This window comes from Aedes albopictus, chromosome 2 (assembly GCF_035046485.1).
Source record: "Aedes albopictus strain Foshan chromosome 2, AalbF5, whole genome shotgun sequence".
Lineage (NCBI taxonomy): Eukaryota > Metazoa > Arthropoda > Insecta > Diptera > Culicidae > Aedes > Aedes albopictus.
The window spans coordinates 492,126,124-492,146,532 of NC_085137.1; the positions used below are offsets into that span (position 1 = coordinate 492,126,124).

The window sequence follows — 20,409 nt, forward strand, 5'->3', positions numbered from 1 at the left end:
AGAAATTTTCTAAAAAAACAGTTTTTGAAGAAATTATTCAAAGAAAAAAACCTGTAAGAATTGGAAAATCCTCTGCAGGTAAACTTAGTTTTTTTTTTGAAAAACAAAACATCCTAGAAGTCTTCCAAGGCAATGGTGAAATACCCGGAGGGGATTGCGGAAAAGTCCCTGGAGGAACTTCCAGAAGAACCGCTTGTGAATTTTAAGGGAAATTTCTTAATAAATGCCTGGGAGAATCCCTGAGAGGCCTACAGAGGCCTATCTGAAGAAAAAAAAAACACTATTGAGAAATTCCTGTAAGACAGAATCTCCGAAAGAATATCAGAAACTCTGTGAGACAAATTTTCTAGAAACAACTATTTTAGAGATATCTTTGAAGGAAAATTTCGAGAAAAAAATCCTGGTAAAATCCCAAGAAAAACTCCTTGAGAAAATTCTGTTGATATGCCTGGAGGGATTCATTCAGAAATGATGAAACTGATGAAATACATGAAGGAATGCATTCGAAAAAATTCTGTAGCAATCCTCGCTGGAGTTTCCTAAAGAATCCCAGGAAAAAAATTTGAAAGAATTAAAAAAAAACATGGTCTAGATTCAACATGAAACTTGATAAATTTCTTGGGAAACTCCTGGATCTAAGGAAAACTTGTCAAACTTGTTCCTGAAAGATTGTCTGTAGATGTTTTTACAGAATATAATGAACGGGTATGCACACAACCTGGAGGAATCTTAAGAAGAATTATTGCAGAAATCATTCTATTGCAATTCCGGAAAAAATGATAAATTCCGTATAAATCCCTACAGAAATTTCTGGCGGTGTCTCTGAAGGATATAGTTGAGATAATTCTAAAGAAGTGCTTGAGAAGGAATACACTCTAAAAGTGTTCTCGGAGAAATCTAAAGGAATTCTTCCTAAATTGCTGAACGTCAAAAAATTTTCTTGAAAATATAATGAATTGAGGGCACTACTCAATTCTTAATAAGCCGCGCAGAGACGAATGCCCTAGAGGAAAAGTCTTTCAAAAAAAAAAAGCGCAATATTGAAGTAATTTCCATGAAGTACAGGATGCACTAAAATTTGCAAATCGTCAATAATTACTATGAACTTGCATAAGAATTATAGGCCAAAAGACCATTGACCTGCTTGCGATCACAAACGGTAACCCAAAGTATTGGCTAGCAAGAGTTTTCAGATAAGCTCAAAGCCAAAATTCAATAAACTTGAAAGATGGCCATCATGGTGACTATATTTGTTCTCTAGAAACCTTGCCTTTTAAAACGATTGCTACAGAAATCCGCCAAGGATATTCTCAGTACCAAAAGGTCTAAAAGGCTTATAGAAACTTGCTCATATTGATATATGGGGCTTGCCGATTTACCTTAACTTCGTAGGAAATGTGTTAAACTACACGCTCAGAAAACCGTTCTGATAAACGTGAACAAACAAACGCAAATATGAGAACAAGCAAATATACACCGTGAACTGGAACTAGTTCCAGCTGTCAATATGGGCGTTCTAGAAACGGTGACATCTAGTTCACGGTGTACCTTTCTTATTGTTGTTATCGTTGCTATGCATAGTTCCCGTTTGTTCCCGTTGCCGTGACTGGGAGTGCACGTATATCGGAACGGATTTTTTTGCGTGTACCAAAAAAAAATCTGTCATCTAATAAAAATCAAGTTGAAAAATATCAAATAAGCTGTCTTAAAGACATCTGGAGGAATTTGGCAAGAGCTTCTCCATAAATTTGCCGCAGTTTGTCGGAATCAACCCACTGTGAATCATGGTGGAATCGAAAATGATGCGTTGGTATTCAGTGCAATAATTCTGAACGCAAAAGACACCATGCACTCCACAATGAACTATTCTTCATTAAATTTTTCATTTTCTTCGACTTGAATTGGGAGTCCGTGGCTAACAACACTGACAACACTGACCCGCCCACTGCACGGTCACGAAGTCACCTTTCTTCTCTTCGAGTGATCCATTCAAGCTAAACTTAACAAAGCAGCGTGTGTAACCAATGTGACCAAAATCGAAATTTTCACTTAAACTTCTACATTTCTACTTCTTGTAGTAGGGTGCCTGTACCAGTTATCGCACCACCTAAGAAACACTATTTCTACAAAAATAAGAAGAAGACCGACGAATGTAAACAATAAGTCAAATGATTGATTAGTTTTCATACTATACAGGAAAAATATAAAAACGGAGCCAAAACTACTTTTAGTATTTATTACGGCGTGTGCCAATGATAGGAACCCTGTACCAGTTATGGACACATTTGTTAATTTGGGTTCCACTTCGCACTATTTACATACACTTCTTATGGGATTTGCCATAACTGGTACACTATGGCGAAATAGGGTGCAAGGAGGCTCAAAAGTTAAGGAAAATGATTTATTTCTACCATAATTTGAGCAAATTGTGAAGTTTGAATGATTGCAATCATCTTTTGTGATCGTGAACTGTTGTTCACGATTTTTTTCTTGGTGATTTGTATCTTTAAACGTTAAAAATCAACTATGGCGAATTTGAGGTACTATAGCCATAACTGGTACACTCAGCCTACTTACACTGATTTTTACTTTTCCGAAATGCTAAATGCATAAATTGCTATGGGAACAGCAAACTTCAACATCGAATTTCTTCACTCATGGATTTTGTTACACACGCTATTTTGTGAAGTTGGGCTTGCATTATTGGAAGTCATGATATTAAAAAAGAAAAGACAATTTAATTACTGTTCGTTCAGGTTTATTGTTTTACGTGAACTGACTCAACTCTTCATTTTACCAGTTGATTTTAAGTGATTTGAACTGCATATGCTACAGCATAGCCTCAGTAGTTAAGCTTAAATTTTCAAAGTACAGGACTTCCATACAAGATTCACTGAGTTTTACCGTCTACACATGGTCAACCAATAAGTAGATTTGGGACCTTTAGCCTTTAGCTTAGCATCCAGCGAATACATTCAGAGTCAAATCAGTTCGGCGATAAATAGATCGCTTAAACAGATTGACCGAAGAAATGGGTCAGATCAGATCGTTAAATGCCTAAGGAATTTCATTACTTGCTAGAACTGTAACAGCTTGCCAAGAGGCAACGCTTTTCCACTTAACATTCTCAACTTTTGTCGTTACATATTTATCCTTCCAAATTGCTCTTGAAACTTTCGATGTTGCTCCCGTCAAAGTGTTAAAACTTCGCTCGTTCAGCGAAAATTCATCACCACTAAAATGCACAATCTCCAACTTCAAATTTTCTTGCTACACTTCAACTGTTCATACACATTCCCGCACTCTCAAGCGATGCACCTACCAACAGCGGGTTTAAGCACGTCTCGCACCAACCGCCGAATTCTCCGGTGGGAACACAATTTTTATCCGTTTCCAAAATTTCCGCTCCCGGTTTGAAATTATTTCATCAAAGCACTTCCGAATGTCGGTCGGAAAAACTTCGCGTTCCACTAACAGCCCCAATATTCACTGAACCGAAATACCCCCCAAAATGCAACGCGCGCGCGGGATGCTGCTGAATATGCACCGACCAACCAACCGTTCTAACTCAACTAAAGGTATTATTCGCGCCGTGCCACCATCCGAGAAGAGAAAGCTTCCGAGTTATCTTCCGTTCCGTTTGGAGGTCAGTCGGGAACTGAGTCGAGTCGAGTCGAAATTTATCACGAGCAGCAAAAGTGCGCGCTGGCACGGCGGCGTCCGTACCGTACCGTTCGCTTTTCCAGAGATGTTTTCCTCGCCAACGCCACCCACTTCCATTCCAGACCGTCATCAATTTTCTGCAATCCTTTTCGCCGGTTTGAACTAGAAGTGGAATGTGGTGGGGTTGGACAGGGTAAAATGCACGTTCTAGGAAAATGTTCAATTTAATTGTTGAAATTGGGGAAATTAGGCTTCCGGTAATTTCTTAAAATTTTATCGTTAGGGAATCAAATGCAATCCCTTTTGAAGATTTCTAAATTGTCCAAATGTTAGAGGATTTTCGAACATATTACTTAGTTATTCATTTCCACAAAATTGTTCATTATTCAGGAACAAAAAAAAACACATCTAGAAAATTTTACAAAATATGGATAACAAAAAAATTCTGTTAAATTTTTGTTTTGGATTTTAATCCAGCCAATTTCATCTTCATTAGTGTTCATTCTAAACTTTTCTCTCAGGACCAGGATGCCCATCGTGGTATTCCTCCTGGAACTTCTGGAGATTCTTACAGAATATTTATCCGGGATTTCGTCATTCAATTACTCAAAAAAAGCAAACTTGGATTCCTTCAGTAATTCCTGTTAGGAATCCAGATTCCTTAGTGGATTTCTCCTAAGAATGTATCCAGGAAATAGTTTGTTAGAAGTTTTTTTTTCTCCCCTGTTGGGGAAATTAAGCCACTGCGTCCAATAGGCTGAACATTTTGTTTTAGAAGTTAGTTCCTTTGAGAGTCAGGAGTTCAGTCTGGGATCCAGGTGTTCTGGAGTTCCAGGAACTCCTGAATGATTTCCATCGATCTTGCAGGAATTTCACAAGGAACTTTTGGGAATATCTTTAGAACTTCTGCGGGACTTCTAGATGAAACTTAGCTGGATTCTTATCATAGGCGCCAACTTGTGACGTAGTTGGGGGGGCGAAGCTCTCCAAAATTGGACAAAATGTAACTTTTTTCAGCTCAATGCACTAGTTTTCACGTGTATATGCCTAAATGAGATGAACTGCGTCGATATTTTCCGCATTTGATTGATTTTGAGAGGCCTTGCCCCCCCAACTACGTCACAAGTTGGCGCGTATGATTCTTATAAAGAATTTTTGAAGGTTTACATAATAAACTCCATCAGGATTTTCAGTAGGAACTTCTGAAGAACTCCCAGACATAACTTTCAGAACATTTCAGAAAGGAACACGAGAAGAGCTCCCAGAAGAAACTTCTGGATGATTTGTAAGAGGAACTCCTGGTGTATTCCCCTAATGCAACTCCTGTCGTACTCCTTGAATAAACTATTGAAAGATGCTTAAAAGTAGGAAACTCAGTTAGAAACTCCAAAGACGAATGTAATCTGGCAAAATCTTTTAGAAGTATTCAAAATCAAAGTTCTTTCTTGAGAACTTCTGTGGGACTTCTAGATAAAACTTAGCTGGATTCCCATAAGGAATTTCTGAAGGTTTTCACAAGGAGCTCCTTGAGGATTCAGATGGAACTTCTGAAGGAGTCCCAGACATAACTTCCAGAACATTTCAGAAAGGAACACAAGGAGAGCTCCCAGAAGAAACTTCTGGATGAGTTGTAGGAGGAACTCCTGGAGTATCTCCAATGCAACTCCTGTCGGACTCCTTGAATAAACTCCTGAAAGATGCCTATGAGTTACTCTTGGAGGAAACGCAGTTAGAAACTCCGAAAACGACTAAAATCTGGCAAAATCTCCTAGAAGTATCCAAAATTCAAAGTTCCAGAATGAAATACTGCTGCGCACAAATACCAAGAAGAACTCTTGCAGAAATTCTACAAAAGAACTCGTTGAGAAGTTTTTGAACAATTTCTAGGAAGATTTCGTGAAAAAATCACAGACGGAACTCCTGATAAAATGCTAGAAAAATTCCTAAAACGGATCCCAGTAAAAAATGTTGGGGAAAGCCCAGAAGGAACTCCTCAAAGAATATCAGAAAGAATATCTGGAGGGATCATGGGAAAAATCCGTTTCCGTCACTTGACATGACGTAAAAGTAATAAAATTATAAAATATGCCGCCTAATGATATCATGACCACAAGTCATGATATCATGACGAAATAGACGAACATCATATTTTTTTTTAATTTTCATAAAAAAGTAATGGACGTTACGACAAACCTTTTCTTGTTTTGCTTCATAGCAACGGTTTTCAGATCGTGCACCGCGGTGCACTTGGTGCACCGCGAAGCCATGACAAGTGCACTGCAGAAAAGTCTTTCATATTTAGGTTTAAATTAAAAAAAAAATAAAAAAATAAAAAAAATAAAAAAATTAAAAAAAAAATACAAAAAAAAAATAAATAAAAAAATAATAAAAAATACAAGTAAAAAATAATAAATTCATTACCTATTTCATGAAAAATAATTCGATTTAATTAGAACAACTGAACTATAGTAAGGGGCTCCAAGGGATTGAAAATTTCCATTATTTCAGCCGGCGAGTTAACCTTGAATTCAGCAAAAACCACCTCAGATATTCGCGAAGAATCATGGAACAAGTTTGTCAAAACTCTTCTAATATATATCATATTTTTCCAAGAACTCGTAATGGATGTTCACAATAACATACCGTACAAAGCATCTGCAATGTATCTTCAATGAATGCGGTAAAAAAATCTCAGGAGAAATCTTACTAATAATACCAGAGAAGGAATCTATCACTGGTCTCATCACTGGAACACACAACTCCTTCCGAATTGACGAGATGGCCTGGAAGGAATATATGCCAAAGTTATGAAAATAAAACTGCCAAGTGTCTTGCTAGAATTTTTTTCTGAAATCCAGTGAAAGTCTTGGAAAAACGTCTATCAAAAAATTTCTAGTAGCAATTCCCAAACCTCAAACCTACCTGTCCAACGAACGTAAATTCTTTAATTTTGTCATCAAATTAGCTCATAATTTGTAGAAAATCACGAGAATTGTCGGTTCCGTTCATTTTCAATTTGATTCTGATCCGAAATTTTCCGCAAATTCCAGTTTTAAATCGTTGAAGTGGTAAAAAGTGAGGTTACGAGACGCTACTGCTAGAAATAATTCTGTAGTATTGAAAGGACTTTACCGAGGTTCTCAAAAACAAAAACATCTTGTCTGAAAGTTTCCAGAAACATTCTGAGCAAGAAATATTCCAATTCGAATAACTGTGCCACTTCACTATGATCTGATAAAAGATCAAAAAACGTAAGACAATGTCATAATTGGTGGGGGAAAAACTATTGACGAGTGTATGCACCTTGGGATTGCTATGAAAAATACGACAGCTTTTTGACGATTTTGGAATTGTTTCTTTTTTTAACAATAATGAACATGTGCACCGCGGAACGATTTATTTCCAAAAAGTGCACCGCGAGCCTAAATGTCTGAAAACCCCTGCTTTATAGAACATTATGACGTTGAGTCATAGAACCATGACGCTGAGTCATAGAACTTCGCCCCTCAGTCATAAAAACCAAAAAAACAGAGGTTCTATCGGCAAACAGTAATAAACTGTGACATAATAAAATGCCGCATGTAGACCAGCATCAAGACGAAAATTTATGAATCCAAAAGCCTTATTCATGAAATTGGTACTTTTCATTTATGATTTTGGTTTCGAAGATGGCTGGCAAAAGTGGAAACCGGTTTCAATCTAATGGAAACTATGTTTGCAATTTTTTTCTTGTAAATCTTTCTCGTAATTTTTTTGAGATCTTTTTTGAATCTTCTGCAAATTTGGTTATGATTTTATTATTATTTCCTTTGGCAAATTTTGAGATGAGATTTTTTTGTCATACTTTACAGAAGTTTAACTGTTTCTCTTTTTTTTTAGGATTTCTTTCACGTGTTCCTCCGGATAATGTTTCGGAAAATCCATGAATTTTGATGAGTGATTCCTTCAGGAATTTCACTATTATTTCTTAATTAATTCCTAAAGGCATTCAACCAAGGATTACTCAAGCAGTTTTTCCAGGTTTTACTCAAGGGTTTTTAGCAACATTGTCCCTTTCAGATCTTCTTCCAGGAATTTAAAATGATATATTCAGAGATTTCTACAGAAATTAGACAGAAGATTTACTCAAAAAATCCTTCAAGAGATCTTCCAGAAGTTTCTCCTCGGATTATTTCTGAAACTTATACAAGAGTTTCTCCATAAATATTTCCAGAGACTTCTTTAGTAGTTTGAAGATTCTTCTACAAATGCCAGCAAGACATATCATCAGAAATTCTTCCAAGAAACTCCATCTAAAGCTTTTACAAAAATTCTTCAGTGATTTCAGAAACTCTTCCAGGGCTCCTCCAGGAATCCTATGAAGAATTTACTAAAAGGTTTCTGTTTTGCAACTGCTCCTGCGGTTCCTTCAGAAATATCTGCTGGGATTACTTAACAGATTCCTCTAGAATTTTTTTTCAGATATTTCATCATTGATTTTACGAAACTACCATTTTTTGGGAAAGGAAAATTCCTTAAAATAATTTCTAAGGGAATCCCTGTAGATGCCTCTGGAGATTGTAAGACATTTTTTTTTGAAAATTTCCAGAAAAGACTCCTGAACGAAATTATTTGAAGTAATTTCTGTAGTAATCTATGGAGAACTTTCTGCAGAAACCACTGGGGAACGGAGGAACCCCTTCAGATAGCTCTGGAGGAATTCCTTGAAGAATTTTGAAAAAAAATATCTGAAGTAATGTTTGGAGGAATTCCTAGAAGAATTTAATGAGAAACTATGGGAGGAGCCTTGAAATTGTTTTTGCAAGTATCCGAGCAGAAACTGCGGATAAAGGTATTGGAGTCGTTCTTGAATCAATCTATACAGATATTTCATGAAGCATGAAGAACTGCTAGAGATACTTTGGAGGACTTGTTCAATGAATTTCTTGAAAAATGTCTGAAGATATAAATGGACAAAAATCCATGAAATATTTTTTTTAATAATCGTCAGGGGAACTTTTGGCCGGAACCCCATAGAAATTTGAAACAAATTTGGAAGTGGTTTTTGAAAGAATTAATTAAAAAATTCTCAGAAGGTGTTTTGAAGGATCACGGAAATGTTTCTGATAGCATCCCTTCGGAATATCTCAATGAATCCCTAAAGAGGTATGTAGTGCAGACCCTAGAGGAAAAAATGATGAGGTCGCTCATATCTATATTTGCACATGGATTAATTCAAAACTAGCAGTTATAGGGGACAGTCAAAACATTATCTCATTTAGAAAAATTGCAAACAATTTTATATCATTTTAATTTATAATCAGGCATTTTCTCTACAATCGGGGAAGGGTCATCATTTCTTTCTCGTTTCAGAGCGCGCGCAATGGCGCTTAAGAGGAAAGGCAGTGGTGCGCCCGAGATTTGTCTGTGGTGTTCTCTGGTGCGCGCGGCTAACTATTTTAGCATTTTTGGCAATTATTGGTCAAATTTTTAAGGATTTGGAATCAATCCGTCTCTTCGAAATTGATTGAAGATCATTTTCTGTGAAGAAACCATTTTGATTAGACTTTTAGTTTTGGCTGGAATGTCTTTTTAGTGACGAAAAACTTCCAACATCTTATGACATTTCTATCTATTTTGTGTGCCAGAGACCGATTTCGGCCAAATTTCGAAAATCGGAAACAATCCGTCGATAGAGAATTTCATAAAGAATAATCTAATTGAATAAAAATTACGATAAAAAATCTCTGAAATTCTCGAAGCTCTTTAGAATCCGCATCAATAATTAGCAAAAATCTCATAAATCTTACCATTTCTTGAGGTACGATCGCCTCGAAACGACCGATGAACCCATCGGAGCAGACCAATGAATTCATGGAGTAATCCATGTAGCAGAATAAATCATCGCTCAATTCGGAAGGATTCTACAAATTCTTCTATTTTGAAATATATAAATAGTATATATTTGGCAAAAACTATGATAAAAGAAAAATAAATTCTTTCGAAACCATATTGTTTTCATCATTCGAAAGTTGTTTTGGCAGTTTGATTTATAATTCTATTTCGATAACTGGGTTGACAAGGTATTCTATTGAGTACATGACAATGCACACTGGGCCACGAGCGGGATCTAGCAAGTAAAAACCTCTAGCGTTTTGGGAGTACATTTTTTTTGAGTTGGTGTCTTCTGAGACTTGTATTAATTTTACCTGTACTTTTATGTGGTGATGAAATTTAGTAAGTAATTTTGCCGCATAGGTGGCGCTGCGATACTAACTTATTTGTCTTACGTCCTAGAGGTTTCCCGTCTTCTGCAAAGTTGTAGAGCGTGCAAAAATAAGTAAAGTTGCCGAAGACACCAAAGTTGTATGACTTCAAATAACAAAGTTATATTAAAAATAGTTAAATTTACGTGAAAATCACGTTTTCATGACTATTTTGAATGTTTATCGCAAATTTATCAATTTCAACACTTCACACGTGTTAATCAAAGTAGCCTGTGACTGATGATACCAATTTTACAATTTTTCGGGACCTTTAAAATGATTTTTTTGGGAAAAACAGTAAAAATTACTATTATTTTTACTACCAGTTTTTTCAAAAAGCTGCAAATTTCGGCTAAATTTGATGCTTGCTTCAAAGTATACCACTCAAGATCTATTAAATCTGAAGGTTTGCCGGAGGTATAATTTGGTGTTTTTGAGATATCTTGTTTTAAAATATTGATGCTTTTATACCTAACTTGTTTTGAAAGAGATGCAATTCTTTATTCCGGAGTTGTCCTGTCATTAGATCCTCACGTATCACTTTTAAATAAAAAGTTTTATGTTTACCCATCGCCTTAATTACTTGAAATTGACGTTTTGTGTTCAATTGTCTTGCGCATCAATGTATTGAATTGACAATGCCCATATATGTATTAGTCTATTGAAAGAAAAAAATATATAATGCTCTTTGATCCTGTGTGAGCGACTTACGTTAGTGCAAAGTTCCGGTAAACCAATCCGTGGAATCAATAATGATTTTCAGTTAACTCAACGTACATATGTTTAGATGGATATTGATGAAATTATGAAAAAAAACTTAGCTCATCGTTAATTGTCATGTCATTAATTGGCACTGTGACTTAGTAAGTAAAGCACTTGTATAAGAGTCGTGAATTCAAATCTCATCTTGAGCTGAAGATATTTTTTATAATATAATCAATAATTTATTCATTTTTACGTATGTACGTTGAGGTAACTGAAAATCATTATTGACCACACGGATTTGTATTACGAAACTTCGCACTTGCGTGAGTCGCTCACACAGGGCCAAAAACCATTATAATTTCTTTCTTTCAATATACCAATAAATATATGAGCACTGTTGATTCAACAAATTGAAGCACAAAACAATTGAACACAAAACGTTAATTTTGAGTAATCAGGGCGTTGGGTAAACATAAAACACTTAATTGAAAAGTGATCCATGAGTATCTACTGGCAACTCCGGAATATCCCGAGATGAACTAGCCTAGAGTTAAAAATCTCGTTAATACGGACAAAAAAAACTCCGGAATAAAGAATTGCTTCTATTTCAAAATAATTCAGATTTAAAAACATCATTATTTTAAAACAAAATATCTCAAAAACACCAAATTATACCTCCGGCAAACTTTCAGATTTAATAGATCTTGAGTGGTATATTTTGAAGCAAGCATTAAATTTAGCCGAAATTTGCAGCTTTTTGAAAAAACTAATTTTTACTATTGCCCAAAAAACTATTTTAAAGATCCCGAAAAATTGTAAAGTTGGTATCATCAGACACAGGCTACTTTGATTAACACGTGTGAAGAGTTAAAATTGATAAATTTGCGATAAACATTCAAAATAGTCATAAAAACGTGATTTTCACGTAAATTTTACTATTGTTAATATAACTTTGTTATTTGAAGTCATACAACTTTGGTGTCTTCGGCAACTTTACTTATTTTTGCACGCTCTACAACTTTGCAGAAGACGGGAAACCTCTAGGACGTAAGACAAAAAAGTTAGTATCGCAGCGCCACCTATGCGGCAAAATTACCAACTAAATTTCTTCACCACATAAAAGTACAGGTAAAATTAATACAAGTCTCAGAAGACACCAACTCAAAAAAATGTACTCCCAAAACGCTAGAGGTTTTTACTTGCTAGATCCCGCTCGTGGCCCAGTGTGCAATGGGATTCATAAACAAATTAGCTCGTATTCAAATAGGTTGCTCACTATCACCGCCTAGTATTTATTTTAATTTATATTTTCTTTGTATTTTTACTATTTTCAATTTTATTTCCAACTGTTTGGTAAAAGCAGTCGACCAAACCACAGCCGCACCCTAGCCGTAGAAATGAACTCGATCCTTCCGAACGCAGCGTAGGACATGCATGTGTTGATGCGCTGTTGCGGGTGCGGGCGTTGCACCCAAGATTATTTGATTTTTTTATATGAAAGTATAAACTTTTGTATATGCCAAAAGATTCCTTATAAAATTTCCGATCTGATGGTGCAATTTAGAATACTGAAAAAATAAGTTCATAGCATACTTTTTGCTTTTCCAATTCGAGCGCAAACGTTCCCCGCTGTAACAGCAGCATGCGGGTGCGAGGTGAGAATCGAAAATCCAGCCAGCCAACAACAAAAGCGCAATGTGTTCATCTCATCGAACGGTACATTCATTTTCTGTTTCGTCGGACCGGGCGGGCGGGTATGGTACTTGCTAACACAACACGTGATAGTTAGTTGAAATGGGAAATTCTTTCAACACTTTTTTTTAATATGTCGGCAATAATTACATACGTTCTTTTATTGAAAGAACATTTTATGTATGAGAAAAAATAATCAGTGAACGATTTTCTAGAAATGACATACCGTTTTTGAATAATTTTCCTTTTTTATGAAGATATTGGATTTCTTATCATCTTTGGGATTGCAAAGGAATACCAGCACCGCACAAAGATTATTTTCTTTACAAAATCCATTATTATTTAAAATAGCAAGATCATAAATGTCGGCAGTGATCTATGAGTGAAATTGAAAATTCTGACAAATTAAAATATTATCAATAAGAAACCTGAATCTTGAGAGATCAGAAAAATGATCTTCTGATTCATAAACGACGGAAGTTTTCTTGGGTGAAGCTGTACATTCTAGAAAAATCCAAGAATGGTCAGATAAAATCTCTAATCTTTAAAGATTAGTAAAATGATCTTTATATCATAAGCGTAGAAAGGTTTCTCTGAGTAAAGCTAAACATTCTTGCAAATTATCAAGATGATCAGTAAGAATCCCGAATTTTGAGAGATTACTCAAATGTTCTTCATATTTATAAACGAAGAAAGTTTTCTTGGGTGAAGCTGAAAATTCTCAAGATGGTCAGTACCCAAGAATCCCGAATCTAGAAAAATTAGTAAAATGATCATCATATTCATAAGCGAAAAAAGTTTTCTCTGTGTGAAGCTGAAATCTCTTGGAATTCTTCTGGGATTTCCTCCAGGAATTCTTCTGAGAATCCTGCAGAAGTTCCCTCTGGAAAATCCTCCAAAAGCTTTGCTGGCTGATTGCCTGGAAATTGCTTCAGAAGTTTCTTCCGCACCTAATGAGGAACTCCTGGAGGAATTTCCAGAGGAAATTCCGGATGAACTCCCAGTGGAATTCCTGAAAAAAACCCTGATGATGTCCTGGAGGAATTCCCTGAGAAATTCCTGGAAGAATTCTCTGAGAAATAGCTGGAGGAATTCCCATATCTATTCCTAGAAGAATTTCTGTAAGAATAGGAGAATGGAGGAACTCTTAGAAGAATTCATAAAGAAATTTCTGAAGGAATTCCCTGAGCAGTTTCTAGAAGGATTCCAGGAGGATTTCCCTGATAAAATTCTGGAGGAATTCGTGGAGCAGTATCTGGAAGATTTCCTGGATGAATTTCTAAAGTAATTCCTGAATGTTTCTGGAAGACTTCTCAGAGGAATGCCTGGATAAATTCCAACAGCAACTCCTGGACGAATTTCCAGAGGAATTCCTGGAGGAATTTCCAGAAGAATTCCTGGAGGAATTTCCAGAAGAATTCCTGGAGGACTTTCCAGGGGACTGCCTGGAGGAATTTCCAGAGGAATTCCTGGTAGAATTTCCAGAGGAATTCTTGCAGGGATTTCCAGAGGAATTCCTGGTAGAATTTCCAGAGGAATTCTTGCAGGGATTTCCAGAGGAATTTCCAGACGAATTCCTGAGGTAATTTCCAGAGGAATTTTCTAAAGGAATTTGAAAGGGATTCCTCACGGGCCTTCCAGAGAAATTCATGAAGATTTTCTAGAGAAATTCCAAGGGTGATTTTCAACACATTTTCTAAAGGAATTTTCAGAGGAACTCCTGGAAGAATCTCCGAAGGAATTCTTGGAGGAACATTCAGAGAAACTCCTGCTAAAATTTCCAGAGGAACTCCTAAATAAACTTCTAGGAATTTCTGAAGGAATTTTAAGACGAGTTCCTAAAGGAATTGTCAGGAATTCCTGGAGGAATTTCCAAAGAAACTCATGGAAGAAATTCCAAAGGAATTCAGGATTAATTTTCTAAGGAATTCCTGGCGAGTTTTCCTGAAAAATTCGTGAAAGAATTCTCAAAGAGAAACTGATGGGAATTTTCGAAGGAATTCCTCGAGGAATATTCAAAGGAATTTCCAGAGTAATTTCTAGAAAAAGTTTCAAAGGAATTGCTAGAGGAATTTTCATAAAAACCCCTGAAGAAATTTTCAGAGAAATTCCTAGAGGAAATTCCAGATGAATTCTTGGAGGAATTTCCGGAGGCATTCCTGAAGGAATTTCCAAAGGAATTCCTGGAGGAATTTCTATAGGAATTCCCGGAAGAATTTTCAGATGAATTCCTGGAGGGATTTTCAGAGGAATTTCTGAAAGAACTTGCAGAGGAATGCCTGAAAGAATTACCTGAGGAATTCCTGAAGGAATTTCCAGAGGAATTTCTCTGGGAATTTCCCCAGGAATTGCTCTGGAAATTCCTCCAGGAGTTTCTCTGGGAATTCCTCCAGAAATTCATCTAGCATATTCCAGGAATTCCTCTAGGAATTCCTCCAGGAATTTCGAGAGGAATTCCTCTGGAAATTCCTCCAGGAATTCCTCCGAGAATTTCTCCAGAAATTCCTCTAAAAAATCCTCTGGGAATTCCTTTAGGAATGCCTCAGGAAAATCCTTTGGAAATTCCTGTTGAAATTTAATCAGGAAGTCGTCTGTAAATTCCTTCAGGAATTCCTCTGGAAATTCCTCCAGGTATTCTTTTGGAAATTCCTCCAGGAATTCCTCTGGAAATTCCTCCGGAAATTCCTCTGGAAATTCCTCTGGAAATTCTTCCAGGAATTCCTCTGGAAATTCCTTCAGGAATTCCTCTGGAAATTCCTTCAGGAATTCCTCTGGAAATTCCTTCAGGAATTCCTCTGGAAATTCCTTCAGGAATTCCTCTGGAAATTCCTTCAGGAATTCCTCTGCAAATTCCTTCAGGAATTCCTCTGGAAATTCCTTCAAGAATTCCTCTGGAAATTCCTTCAAGAATTCCTCTGGAAATTCCTTCAGGAATTCCTCTGGAAATTCCTCCAGGAATTCCTCTGGAAATTCCTCCAGGAATTCCTCTGGAAATTCCTCCAGGAATTCCTCTGGAAATTCCTCCAGGAATTCCTCTGGAAATTTCTCTGGAAATTCCTCCAGGATACCGGTGAAATTCATCTGAAAATTCCTCTAAAAATTCTCCGGAAATTCTTCCAGGAATTCCCCTGGAAATTCCACCGTGAATTCCTATGGAAATTCCTCCCGGAGTTCCTCTGGAAATTCCTCCAGGAAATCCTCTGAAAATTCTTCCAGGAATTCTTTGGGAAATTCCTCCAGGAATTCCTCTGGAAATTCTTCCAGGAATTCCTCTGAAAATTCTTCCGGGAATTCCTCTGGAAATATCTTCAGGAACTCCTGTCAATTTTTTTTTACGAATTTGGCTAGACATTCCTTCAGAAATTCCTCTGGAAATTCCTTCAGGAATTTCTCTGGATATTCCTCCAGGAATTCTTCCAGAAATTCCTCCATTCGTTCCTCTAGCAATTCCTTCAGGAATTCCTCTAGAAATTCCTCCAGGAATTCCTCTGGAAATTCCTCGAAGAATTCATCTGGGAATTCCTCGAAGAATTCATTTGGAAATTCCTCTAGGAATTTCTCTGGAAATTCCTTAAGGAGTTTTTATAAAAAATCCACCATGAATTCCTTTGGAAATTTGTCCAGGTATTTCTCTGGAATTTTTTTCAGAAATTCTTATGCAAATTCCTTTGAAAATTCCTTCAGGAATTCCTTCGAAAAAATCCTCAAGAATTTCTCAGGAAGTCCTTTCAGGAATTCCTTAGGAAATTCATCCTGGAATTCTTTTGGAAGTTTCTCCAGGAATTTCTTTGGAAACGACTTTCAGAAATTCCTGACAATTCCTTTAGGAATTTGTCTAGAAATTCCTTCAGAATTTTCCCTGGAAGTTTATCTTGGAGTTCCTCTGAAAATTTTAGCAGCAATTCCTCTGGAAATTACTACAGGAATTTCTTCGGGAGTTCTTCTAATAATGCCTTCAGATATTGTTTTGAAAATTACCCTAGGAATTTTTCTAGAGACTCTTCCACGAATTTTTCTGAAAATTCCGTCAGGAATTCCTTTGAAAATTCCTTTAGAAAATTCTTCTGATAGTTCACTCAAATTCCTCCAGGAATTCCTCCTGGCATTCCTCTGGAAATTCCTTCAGGAATTCCTCTGGAAATCCCTCCAGAAATTCCTCTGGAAATCCTTCCACAAACTTCTCCAGCAATTCCCCTCATAGTTTCTCTACTTAATCACCTCGGCATCCTTTCTCTGGGACTTCCTCCAAGAATTCCCATTGGAGCAATTCCCAGAGGAATTCCTGGGGGAATTCCCAGAGGAATTCCTGGAGGAATTCCCAGAAGAATTCCTGGAGGAATTTTCAAAGAAATTTGCATAGGAATTTCTGAAGGAATTTCCAGAATAATACCTGGAAAAATTTCCAAAGGAATTCCTGGTGGAATTTTCATAAAAACTCCTTAAGGAATTTTCAGAGCACCTAGAGCAATTTCCAAATGAATTCTTGGAGGAATTTCCAGATGAATTCTTCGAGGAATTCCTGGAGGAATTGGTACAGGAACAAATGGAGGAATTTCTGGAAGAAATCCTGGAGTAATATCCAAAGAAATTCCTGGTGGAATATCCAGAGAAATTCCTGGAGGATTTTCCAGAGGAATTTCTGAAGGAATGTCTATCCAAATACCTAAAGAAATTGTCAGGAATTCCTGAAGAAATTTCCAGAGGAATTCCCGGAGGAATTTTAAGAGGAATTCCCGGAGGGATTTTCAGAAGAATTCCTGGAGGAATTTCGAGAGGAATTCCTGGAGGATTTTCCGGAGGAATTCCTGAAGGAACTTCTAGAGGAATTCCTGAAGGAATTTCCATAGGAATTCCTGAAGGAATATCCAGAGGAAATCACGGAGGAATTTCCAGAGGAATTCCCGGAAGAATTTCCAGAGAATTCCTAAAAAAATTTCACGAAGAAATCCCGGAAGAATTTCCATAGGAATTTCTGGAGGAATTTTCAGAGGAACTCCGGGAGGAATTTCCAGAGAAATTCCTCTGATAGTGCCCTCAGGAATTTCTTCAGGAACTCCTCTGAAAATTCCTCCAGGAATCCCTTTGGAAATTCCTCCGGGAATTCCTCTGGAAATTCTTCCAGAAATTCCTCAGGAAATTCCTTCAGGAATTCCACTGGAAATTTCTCCAGTAATTCCTCTGGAAATTCCTTCAGGAATCCCTTTGGAAATTCCTCCAGGAATTCCTCTGGAAATTGTTTCAGGAATTCCTCTAGAAGTTCCTTCAGGAATTCCTCTGAAAATCCCTCTGGAAATTCCTGCAACAATTCCTCTGGAATTTCCTCCAGTAATTCCTCTGGAAATTTTTCCACAAACTTCTCCAGTAATTCCCCTCAGCATTTTTTTTAAGTTAATCACCTCGGCATGCTTCCTCTGGGACTTCCTCCAAGAATTCATCTGGGACTTCCTCTGGTAATCTAGTCTAGTCTAGTCTACACATACACAGCCATTCATTGAAAGAATCCTGGAAAATGATAGGATCGACTACTCCTACCATTTTTCTTGTCATTATTAATAGTTGCAGTGCATCTGAGATGCATTACAAGCATTAAAGCGGCCAGGCCTACTGTGCAGCGTTTTATTTGTTTTTGGAATCAGTAAACGGGGACATCTCGTACCAACCGTTCTGTAAAAAGTGAGAATAATAAACCGCTTCGTTGGGAGTGACTGTGCTAAGAATAAATGTCACTCCATGTCCTCTGGAATCCTGGGAAGGGGCAAAGGTATTTCCCCCGTATGCCCTGGCTCACAAGCCTAGGTTTAAGCGCCTTTACCCGCTCTCTGAAACGAGATCAAAAGTCATGGTACACAGCCCTCTCACAATACATATTTACTCCTAATATCTGAATTTACTGTTACGGTTACAAATAGAAAAACAAATCAGAAAGATCTCACCATATTGATTTGGGGCCTCCAGTTTTACCGACAGTCGGTGGCTTTATATTCGGCAATACAACATTGTTTTAAGCTGATTCAGGAAGAATCAGCAGCAGCATCACATATTTCGATTTGTAGGCCACAGTTTTCAACCGAAAAAATTGTCATTTGAAATACGCTATGCACTTGCACTTTCATTATGTCATTGTTATTTAGTCCACACTCCACAGGGATCTCACTCCTGGATTCGTCCTGAATGACTTCTTCATTCTTCTGCAGTCCATCCGATTCGCGGAGATGGCACCGCATACACCACTTTTTTTTTCTTGCCCTTTTCTCCATGGCACCCGACGGGCGCACTGCGAACCCTTCGCTATTCCTTTCACAGTACACTAAATTCTGTTTTTACGCGATTTTTTGTTCCGCGTAAAAAAAATCGTGTAAAAAAAGTTTTCAAAACTTTTTTTATCGGATCATCCTAAAATTTTGACAGGGTATCAAGGATGATAAGAGAGATCTCTGGTAGAAATTTGAGCCCCATCGGAAGTAAATTGCGACCAGGAGAGAAGATTCTTTCCAAAAACACATCGCGTAATTTCGAGAAAATCGTGTAAAAAAAATCGTGTAAAATAAAACCGCGTAAAAAAAGATCGTGTAAAAAAAGAATTTAGTGTATTGCTGGCACAAACTGGTGCGATGAGATCTAAAATTTTCTCAATACACTTTCCACAGCTTCCTGTTACAGAACTTTACGCTTTTCTGAACACTTTTCAGCCAAATTGACAAGTCCGCGAAAAAACAAAACGCGACCGAAAATTCAAAATGCGGCCGCCTGCGCGCCTCTGGGACTTCCTCTGGTAATCGCTCCAAAATTTCCTTAGAAATTTTCGCCAGAAATTGCACTGAAAATTTCATCTGAAATTGCCGTGGGTATTCCTCTGGAAGTTCCTTCAGGAATTTCTCCAGGAATTCCTCTAGAAATTTCTCCAGGAATTCCTCTGGAAATTCCTCCAGGAACTCCTCTGAAAATTCCTCCAGGAATTCCTCTGGAAATTCCTTCGGGATTTCCTCTGGAAATTCCTCCAGTATTTCCTTTGGAAATTTCTCCAGGAATTTTCTGGAAATTACTCCAGGAATTCCTCTGGAAATTCAACCAGGAATTCGATTTGAAATTACTTCAGGAATTCTTGACAATTTCTCTAGGAGTTTGGCTAGACATTCAGACATTTCTCTGGAAATTCCTACAGGAATTCCTCCAGAACTTCCTCCAAAAATTCCTCTACAAATTCCTTCAGGAATTTCTCTGGAAAATCCTCCAAGAATTCATCTGGCAATTCCTTCAAGAATTCATTTGGAAATTCCTCTAGGAATTTCTCAGGAAATTCCTTCAGGAGTTTTTATGAAAATACTTCCAGAAATTTCTTTGGAAATTTTTCAGGAATAACTCTGGAAATTCCTCTTGAAATTCTCCAGGATTTTTTCTGGAAATTCCTCCATGAATTCCTCTGGAAATTCAACCAGGAATTCGATTGGAAATTACATCAGGAATTCCTGACAATTTCTCTAGGAGTTTGGCTAGACATTCATAAATTCCTCTGGAAATTCTTCCAGGAGTTCCTCCAAAAATTCCTCTACAAATTCCTTCAGGAATTCCTCTGGAAATTCCTCCAAGAATTCATTTGGAAATTCCTCTAGGTATTTCTCTGGAAATTCCTTCAGGAGTTTTTATGAAAATACTTCCACAAATTTCTTTGGAAATTTTTCAGGAATAGCTCTGGAAATTTTTTCAGAAATTCCTGTGCAAATTCCTTTGAAAATTCTACCAGGAATTCCTTTGAAAATTTCCCTAAGAATTTCTTTTGAAATTCCTCCACGAATTTCTCTTAGGAATTTCTTTGGAAATTCTTTTAGGAATTCCTGACTATTCCTTTAGGAATTTGTCTAGAAATTCCTTCAGAAATTCCTCTAGAAGTTTATCCAGGAGCTCCTCTGGAAATCTTAGCAGAAATTCCTCTGGAAGTTCCTCCAAGAATTTCTTCGGGAATTCTTCCAGGAATTCCTCTGGAAATTCCTTCAGAAATTCTGATAAAAATTATCCTAGGAATTTCTCTAGAATCTCTTCCAGGAATTTCTCTGGAAATTATGTCAGGAATCCTTTTGAAAATTCCTTTAGAAAATTCCTCTGGAAA

The 20,409-nt window shown here is 37.0% G+C and overlaps 1 protein-coding gene across 4 annotated transcripts in view; it reads right to left on the reverse strand.

The window, feature by feature from the left end:
* The window catches only part of LOC109423332 (multiple C2 and transmembrane domain-containing protein), a 183,770-nt gene that overhangs the window by 64,122 nt on the left and 99,239 nt on the right, over positions 1 to 20,409 (reverse strand). The window contains exon 1 of one of the 4 annotated variants that reach the window (XM_062854228.1): positions 3,323 to 3,746. The exons of the other annotated variants lie outside the window; for them this stretch is intronic. The gene's annotated coding sequence lies outside the window, so the exon portion shown is untranslated. Of the gene's footprint in view, positions 1 to 3,322; positions 3,747 to 20,409 lie in introns of those variants that run through there. 4 annotated transcript variants of the gene reach the window in all.